This window comes from Bombus terrestris, chromosome 9 (genome assembly GCF_910591885.1).
Source record: "Bombus terrestris chromosome 9, iyBomTerr1.2, whole genome shotgun sequence".
NCBI classification, from domain to species: Eukaryota; Metazoa; Arthropoda; class Insecta; order Hymenoptera; family Apidae; genus Bombus; species Bombus terrestris.
The window spans coordinates 19,406,633-19,414,920 of record NC_063277.1 but is presented as its reverse complement, the minus strand read 5'-3'; the positions used below and the strand labels follow the sequence as shown (position 1 = coordinate 19,414,920).

At 61.8% G+C, this 8,288-nt stretch overlaps 1 non-coding gene across 1 annotated transcript; it reads right to left on the bottom strand.

Moving 5' to 3' along the window:
- Positions 1-6,475: 6,475 nt before the first annotated feature.
- On the bottom strand, positions 6,476-6,580 carry LOC125385708. The gene has a single exon (XR_007225265.1). It is a non-coding gene; the product is annotated as a U6atac minor spliceosomal RNA (small nuclear RNA).
- Between the last annotated feature and the right edge of the window lie 1,708 nt (positions 6,581-8,288).

Below are 8,288 nucleotides of genomic sequence, written 5' to 3'. Positions count from 1 at the left end.
TTCCTCTGCGTCGTTGGTCGTAGAACCACAGGGCTTCCGATTTCGCCGGCGACACGCTCAAGCCGAGTCTTCGAATGGCGTGCACCGCGCATGCCACGGCGGTCTCAGTCAGGCATGCGGCGTCGTTCCACCATCGTCCGCTGGCCAGCACCAGCGTGTCATCCGCGTAGCATATCATGCCAGCCCCCGGCGGCATGGGACTTCGGAGGACCGAGTCATAGGCAGTGATCCACAGAATCGGTCCGAGTACCGAGCCCTGCGGCACGCCGCGCTCCACCGGTCTTCGCTCCTTCACGCCGTTTCTGCCTGTGTAGGTGATCCACCTATCGTTCAGATAGGCCTGAATCACCCTAACGAGGTATGGCGGGGACTCGAAGTGTCGCAGCGCCTCCACGATCCTGCTCCAAGGAATGCTATTGAAAGCGTTGGAGATGTCCAAGGAGACGGCTACCGCCACCCCTTCTCGCGCGACCATGTCCTCCGCCATGGATCTCAGCCTCTTTACCGCGTCCACGGTCGAGCGGCCCCGGCGAAATCCAAATTGGCTATCGTGCCATCCGGGAATCCGTCTCTCCATGTGTGCCTCCAGGCGGGCGACTATGATCCTCTCGAAGAGTTTACCCACCTCGTCGAGAAGACACACCGGCCTGTATGCCGATGGCGCGTCCGGCGGTCGACCCTCCTTCCGTAGCAGCACGAGTTTCGCCGTGCGCCACGCCCGAGGATAGGCGCCCTCCCTCAGGCACCTGGAGAACAGGTGCCGCAAACGGGGAGCTAAGGTGTCGATCGACTCCGTCCAGACCCGGCCCGGGATCCCGTCCGGACCCGGCGCCACGTCGCGGGATGCCATCTTCTTCGCGGCTTCGAGCAACTCTTCCTCAGTCACTCGAAGTTCCTCGTTCCAATCCGTCGGCGCCGTCCCGTCGATGGTGGTAGGGGCTGGCGCGGACGTCTCGTTGTTGTCCCGCCGTGGGAACAAAGTCCCGATGACGTTGTCCAGTAACGCCGGATCCATGTTTTCGGTCAGCGGGGGGGCCGAAGGTCGCAGTTTCTTCGTAACGATGCGATAGGGCCTCCCCCACGGATCTGAATCGACCAATTCGATCAATCGATCCCAACACCGGGCCTTGGCTAGTTTGATCTCCCGTTGGAGAGCGCGTCTCGTCTCTCTGTATTCTTCATAGCGGCGAGAGATCTCCTCCTCGTCGTGTGTCCGTCTGCGGCGACGCGCCCTTACGAATCTTCTCCGGGCCCGCATGCAACCCGCCCGCATATTGGCTATTTCCGGTGTCCACCAATACACGGAACGGTCGCCTCTGTTTCCCGGGGCGGAGCGCGGCATAGAGGCGTCGCATGCCGCGATCATGTATCCGTGGAGTTCGTCAGCCTCCTCGTCGACGCTACCCAATGTGGAGGTGGTGGTGGGGGGGGTTGTGGTGTTGTCCCCCCGTGCGTCCCAGCTCCAGGCGGAGACAGTGACCGCCGCCCGCAGCATGTCCTTGTCCCTCTCCTTCAAGCGCCACCTAGGTGTGGGTGGTGGTGGTCGACGGGACCGGTTCACCTCTCGTTGTCGTCGGGCACCGCTGTCGCGCGCGGCGGCCTCCCCCTCCATTTCCATCATTATATAGAGGTGGTCCGATAAGGTCTCCATTCTGTCGGCCACTCTCCATCCGCGGATCTTTCGGTAGAGCCCGGCGGTAGCCCAGGTAACGTCGACGATGGACGATCCCCTCCACGCCACGCAGGTGCTAGTTGTGCCCCTGTTCACCAGGACCAGTCCGAGCGTCGCGGCCCAGTCTGTCAGCATCCTTCCGCGGGAGTCCGTCCTGGTGTCCCCCCATTGCGACGAGCGCGCGTTGAAGTCCCCAAGGACGAGTACCTGACGAGGCATGCATCTACGAACGCAGTCACCGACCTCGTCCAGGAAGTCCCCGAACGAGGCCACTCCGCTGTTGGGCGAGACGTAAATGCCCACTATCGCGATCCCGTTCCACTCGACGGCGACGAAGCCGTTACCGCGATCCAGCAGGGCGCCGGGCGAGCACAACGCCGGCGTCCATGTTATGGCTGTAGATCCGTTCAGATCCCCGATCCAGTTGGGGGCGTCGGGGACGCGGTATGGTTCAGCCACCACAGCGAGTGCGACCCGATTCTCCCGTATAGCCTGGAGAAGCAGGTCCTGCGCCCGTCTGGCTCTTCCTATGTTACATTGGAGCAGGCGGTTGAAGTTACTCCGCCAGCTCCATGGCCTCCTCCCGGCCACTCGTCACTGCTGATGGTGACTCCGCCCCGGTAGCGTTTCCGCCGTAGTTCTCGTTGCCGCCGGCGATGGTAGTGATAACGGTGTCGGCGGCGGCGGCAGACCGACGGGTAAGCTGCCCCTTACTTCTCTTGATTTTCGGGGGGGCACATGCCACTCCGCCCATCCTGTGTCCGGATGGAGCTCCCAGCCGCTCGCATAAGGGACATTTCGGCGCCAAGGCGGGACATCCCCTGGCGCGGTGCCCGCTTTCACCGCACCTGTAGCAAAGACGGCTTCTATCCTCGGCGGACGTGCAAGTTGCCCGTACGTGCCCCAACTCCAGGCACTTGAAGCACTGTAAGGGTCTCTTCGGTATGGCAGAGACCCTCGCGATGGACCACCCCAAGGCCACCCTGCCCGCCTGAGCTAGCTTGCGGGCACCGGCCGCCGGACACCTGACCCATGCCGATCCGAGTCCGCCCCTGGAGACGCCGATCTCGCCGATCCGAACATCCTCGCTGTTGCATCCCGCGGCCAAGGCCAGAGCTTGACGCAGCTCCTCCTTGCCCATTGAGATGTCCACATTGGTGACTCTCAGCTCGGCTTTGATCGTGGGAGTTCCGACCCTTACCTTGGTCGGGTCCAGAACGTCTGCCAGGCGCGTCGCAAGGATCGACGCCTTTTCTCTGTCCTTGTCCCTCGGGACTCTGATGACGATGGCGCCCGTCACCGCCTTCTTCATCGTGACGGCCTCCACGCCTATCTCGCCGAGGGGGATAGCTCTTCTGGCCATCGTTACGACGTCGGCATACGACATGTTGGCTCCCTCGCTTAACGTCAGTGTTACCGCGGATGTACTCGGTGCGCGAGGGAGCTTGACTGTTGGCGACGTCTTTTCCTCCCTGAATGGCTTTTTAACGGTGCCACCGCTGCCCGATTTCGGCGCGCCTCCCATCCTATCTGCCCACGGTTTTTGGACAGTCGCTGGTGGCCGGGACTTCTCCTCTCCTCCAGCGGCGTCCAGCTTCCTTTCGGCGATGTTCTTCTGCCCCATCTTACTTTCTCTCCCTACCACCACGCTCCACCCGCCGTCCTCCCGAGTCCTTGGGGGCGGCGGGGGATCTGTGCGGGCGGGGGGGCGAGTAGCGGAGTATTCCGCGCTCCGTCGGGTTTCGGGAGTGCTTTGTTGCTGCTGCCGCTGTTGTTGCAGCTGTTGTTGTTGTTGCTGCTGCGGCCTCAATAGACTCCCGAGTTGTCTCTCCACCATCTTCGTTATGGAGGGACCCAACTCTTCTAGCTTTCTCTCGAGGGCGTCGAGTCGCGCTTCTTGGGTTGCAGCCTCGACCCGTGGGCGGTCCGCGTCGGCACCGCCGCCACGCAGGCCTTCGATCGCGGGCATAGACCTCCTTGCCAGCTCTCTCCTAAGGGCGGCGTTCTCCTCCTCCAACGCGGACAGTCTCGCCTCCACCAGCCTCATCGCCGCGTTGTTGCCGCTGCTGCCCGCTTGTTCTCTCCTTCGCGGGGCCTCGCTCTTCCATGCGGCCGAGATATAGCTTGCCGCTTCCTTCAGCGCTTTGACGTACGTGCCCTTGAGGTTGGACGATGTGGTCGCCACCTTCATGATCTCGGACACGTGTCTCGTTAATTCCGCGCTGACGTCCGCGGCCGAACTCGTCCTCACTTGTATCTCCAGGTCTTCGGAGACTTCCAAGGTGGCTGTTGTCGCCAGTCTCCTCTTCTTCCCCCTGGATGCGATTGATGCCAGTGACGAGCGAGACGCGAACGAGGCTACCGATTCTTCGTCGTCCGACCTCGCTCGCTCCCGCGATCCTCCCGCAGCAGATGTTGTTATTGTTGTTGCTCCGTCTGACGGGGCCGGCGCAAGGAAAACGCTGCCCGCCCGGCACCCGCTTCTCGTCCTCGGAGTTCTCGGTGTCTCCGTGTATTCTTCCGAGAGTAGACTTCTCGCTTCGCCAGGCGTGGTAACACGTTCGGGGGCCTGGCGGCCCACCCCCGAGCGGCCGTGGTCGTATGTTGACGACGTAGTGGGGCCCACTTGACTACCCCCGACTACGCCGGTACTGGGGTCTCCCTCCCCTGTACTGTACGTGTTTCTCCTATCTGTCGTGCCTTCCATGGTGAATGAAGTTGTTTCTCGCCGGGTCGTCATCGGGAATCTGTCCTGGTGCCACTCACTCTTTCGCACCCTGTCCCGGAGAGTCCGGAGCAGGGTGACAGGGAGCCCCACGAGAAGGTGAGGTGAGTGGTCTTGACAGGCATGGGCCCACCAACTTCTCCGAAGTTCCTCGCACCGGATCAGCGACCTGACGGGTACCAGAGGCACCGACCGGCCGCCACCCGACTATAGGGGAACATCAGATCCATCGGGGTTTCCCGGGGGGTGGTCCTACGCCCCGAGAACCCATGCCCGCCTCATGCTCCCCAACCTAACCCCAACCTAACCCCAACCTAACCCCAACCTAACCCCAACCTAACCCCAACCTAACCCCAACCTAACCCCAACCTAACCCCAACCTAACCCCAACCTAACCCCAACCTAACCCCAACCTAACCCCAACCTAACCCCAACCTAACCCCAACCTAACCCCAACCTAACCCCAACCTAACCCCAACCTAACCCCAACCTAACCCCAACCTAACCCCAACCTAACCCCAACCTAACCTAACCCCAACCTAACCCCAACCTAACCCCAACCTAACCCCAACCTAACCCCAACCTAACCCCAACCTAACCCCAACCTTTTTTTTTTTTTTTTTTTTTTTCGTGGAGAAATCCTCATGGACTCCCAGCTGCGAGCAGCATGGGAAGTGTCGGACTCTTACCGACTAAAACTCCACGGTGGTCTTCCAGACGGCTGTTCGAGGAGGGCTCAGGGTCTCTTGCGAATACTACCAAGCGCTCCTCGCCGTCTATCTCCCTGCTGGGCGGGAGACTTCCTTGTTAGACAGAAGATCGGGGCCGCCAGGGGGGACCACGCCCCCTAGCGCCCCTTTCCTTGGGTCTTGTTACTTCCTTGATGACTCCTTGGGCGCGTTCACGGCGGCGGTACCGCCAGTCCGTGACGCGCGGAGACTCCTTGTTGCCGCGCCCTGCTGGTATGCTGGGCTTTCTCTCTTTCTCTCTCCGCCCGCTCCTTCACGAGCATAACTTGCTCGCAGAAGGTGCGGACGGCTCTGTACTCCTGGGGCCCCCTGAGCATAGCTTCGATGAGCGTCTCGGGGGCCAATCTCTCGCCGATCTCGAGTCGTAAGACACGTCGCGGTACCTCCCACGCCGGGCAAGCCTCCAGCGTGTGCCGCGCCGTGTCCTCCTCCTCCCCACAGTGGTGACAGATGGTCGTCACCTCTCGCCGGATCTTGAGCAGGTAATCGCCGAACACCCCGTGGCCGGTGAGCACCTGAGTCGTCCTGAATGTGAGCGGGACCCCGCCTTTGTCTCTCCACTTGTCCCAGTTGGGCAGGACGGCGCGGACGGCCCGATGAGGGCGCATCGCATCCTCTTCCAACAGCTGCGAGTGCCACCGCTCCCATGCTTCTAGTCTTGTTTCCTCCCGAACGTCCACGGTTGGTGCCGTCGGCGTGGCACGTCGGTCCAAGGTCGCGGCCCTCCGGTGTTCGTACACCCGGCGAAGGGCAAGGGCCTGTAGCTCGAACGGGGGGGACGCGGCCAGCACGGTCGCTGTCGCGTAGGACACCGTCCTGTATCCCCTCGCTGCCCGGATGGCGATCGTCCTGTGGAGCCTTCTCACCAGAGTCCGGTTACGCCGGCTCACCGCCAGATCGTCGGCCCATACGGGCGCTCCGTAAAGGACTCGTGACCGGATCACTCCTTCGTAGAGCCTGCGGACTCCCAATCCTGCCCCGCCGATGTTAGGTAAAAGGCCGCACAACGCGTTGGCTGCGGCCGTTACTTTCGGGGCTAAGTACTCAAAGTGTGGCTCGAACGTCCACTTACTGTCGACGATCAGGCCCAAGTACTTCATCCGGTGTCCCACAGGGACCTCTTCTCCGTCGATGACTATAGTCGACAGCTCCGCAGGCGGCGTTCCTCTGCGTCGTTGGTCGTAGAACCACAGGGCTTCCGATTTCGCCGGCGACACGCTCAAGCCGAGTCTTCGAATGGCGTGCACCGCGCACGCCACGGCGGTCTCGGTCAGGCATGCGGCGTCGTTCCACCAACGTCCGCTGGCCAACACCAGCGTGTCATCCGCGAAAAAAATTCGGTAAGTGCCGCCGAAAGGCGACAGTGCCTTACCATTTATATGTGTTCCATCCTTGTCTAGGGGAGTGCTAAACGTCTCTCCTTTCATACTACACAACCTAACCCCAACCTAACCCCAACCTAACCCCAACCTAACCCCAACCTAACCCCAACCTAACCCCAACCTAACCCCAACCTAACCCCAACCTAACCCCAACCTAACCCCAACCTAACCCCAACCTAACCCCAACCTAACCCCAACCTAACCCCAACCTAACCCCAACCTAACCCCAACCTAACCCCAACCTTTTTTTTTTTTTTTTTTTTTTTTCGTGGAGAAATCCTCATGGACTCCCAGCTGCGAGCAGCATGGGAAGTGTCGGACTCTTACCGACTAAAACTCCACGGTGGTCTTCCAGACGGCTGTTCGAGGAGGGCTCAGGGTCTCTTGCGAATACTACCAAGCGCTCCTCGCCGTCTATCTCCCTGCTGGGCGGGAGACTTCCTTGTTAGACAGAAGATCGGGGCCGCCAGGGGGGACCACGCCCCCTAGCGCCCCTTTCCTTGGGTCTTGTTATTTCCTTGATGACTCCTTGGGCGCGTTCACGGCGGCGGTACCGCCGGTCCGTGACGCGCGGAGACTCCTTGTTGCCGCGCCCTGCTGGTATGCTGGGCTTTCTCTCTTTCTCTCTCCGCCCGCTCCTTCACGAGCATAACTTGCTCGCAGAAGGTGCGGACGGCTCTGTACTCCTGGGGCCCCCTGAGCATAGCTTCGATGAGCGTCTCGGGGGCCAATCTCTCGCCGATCTCGAGTCGTAAGACACGTCGCGGTACCTCCCACGCCGGGCAAGCCTCCAGCGTGTGCCGCGCCGTGTCCTCCTCCTCCCCACAGTGGTGACAGATGGTCGCCACCTCTCGCCGGATCTTGAGCAGGTAATCGCCGAACACCCCGTGGCCGGTGAGCACCTGAGTCGTCCTGAATGTGAGCGGGACCCCGCCTTTGTCTCTCCACTTGTCCCAGTTGGGCAGGACGGCGCGGACGGCCCGATGAGGGCGCATCGCATCCTCTTCCAACAGCTGCGAGTGCCACCGCTCCCATGCTTCTAGTCTTGTTTCCTCCCGAACGTCCACGATTGGTGCCGTCGGCGTGGCACGTCGGTCCAAGGTCGCGGCCCTCCGGTGTTCGTACACCCGGCGAAGGGCAAGGGCCTGTAGCTCGAACGGGGGGGACGCGGCCAGCACGGTCGCTGTCGCGTAGGACACCGTCCTGTATCCCCTCGCCGCCCGGATGGCGATCGTCCTGTGGAGCCTTCTCACCAGAGTCCGGTTACGCCGGCTCACCGCCAGATCATCGGCCCATACGGGCGCTCCGTATAGGACTCGTGACCTGATCACTCCTTCGTAGAGCCTGCGGACTCCCAATCCTGCCCCGCCGATGTTCGGTAAAAGGCCGCACAGCGCGTTGGCTGCGGCCGTTACTTTCGGGGCTAAGTACTCAAAGTGTGGCTCGAACGTCCACTTACTGTCGACGATCAAGCCCAAGTACTTCATCCGGTGTCCCACAGGGACCTCTTCTCCGTCGATGACTATGGTCGACAGCTCCGCAGGCGGCGTTCCTCTGCGTCGTTGGTCGTAGAACCACAGGGCTTCCGATTTCGCCGGCGACACGCTCAAGCCGAGTCTTCGAATGGCGTGCACCGCGCATGCCACGGCGGTCTCAGTCAGGCATGCGGCGTCGTTCCACCATCGTCCGCTGGCCAGCACCAGCGTGTCATCCGCGTAGCATATCATGCCAGCCCCCGGCGGCATGGGACTTCGGAGGAC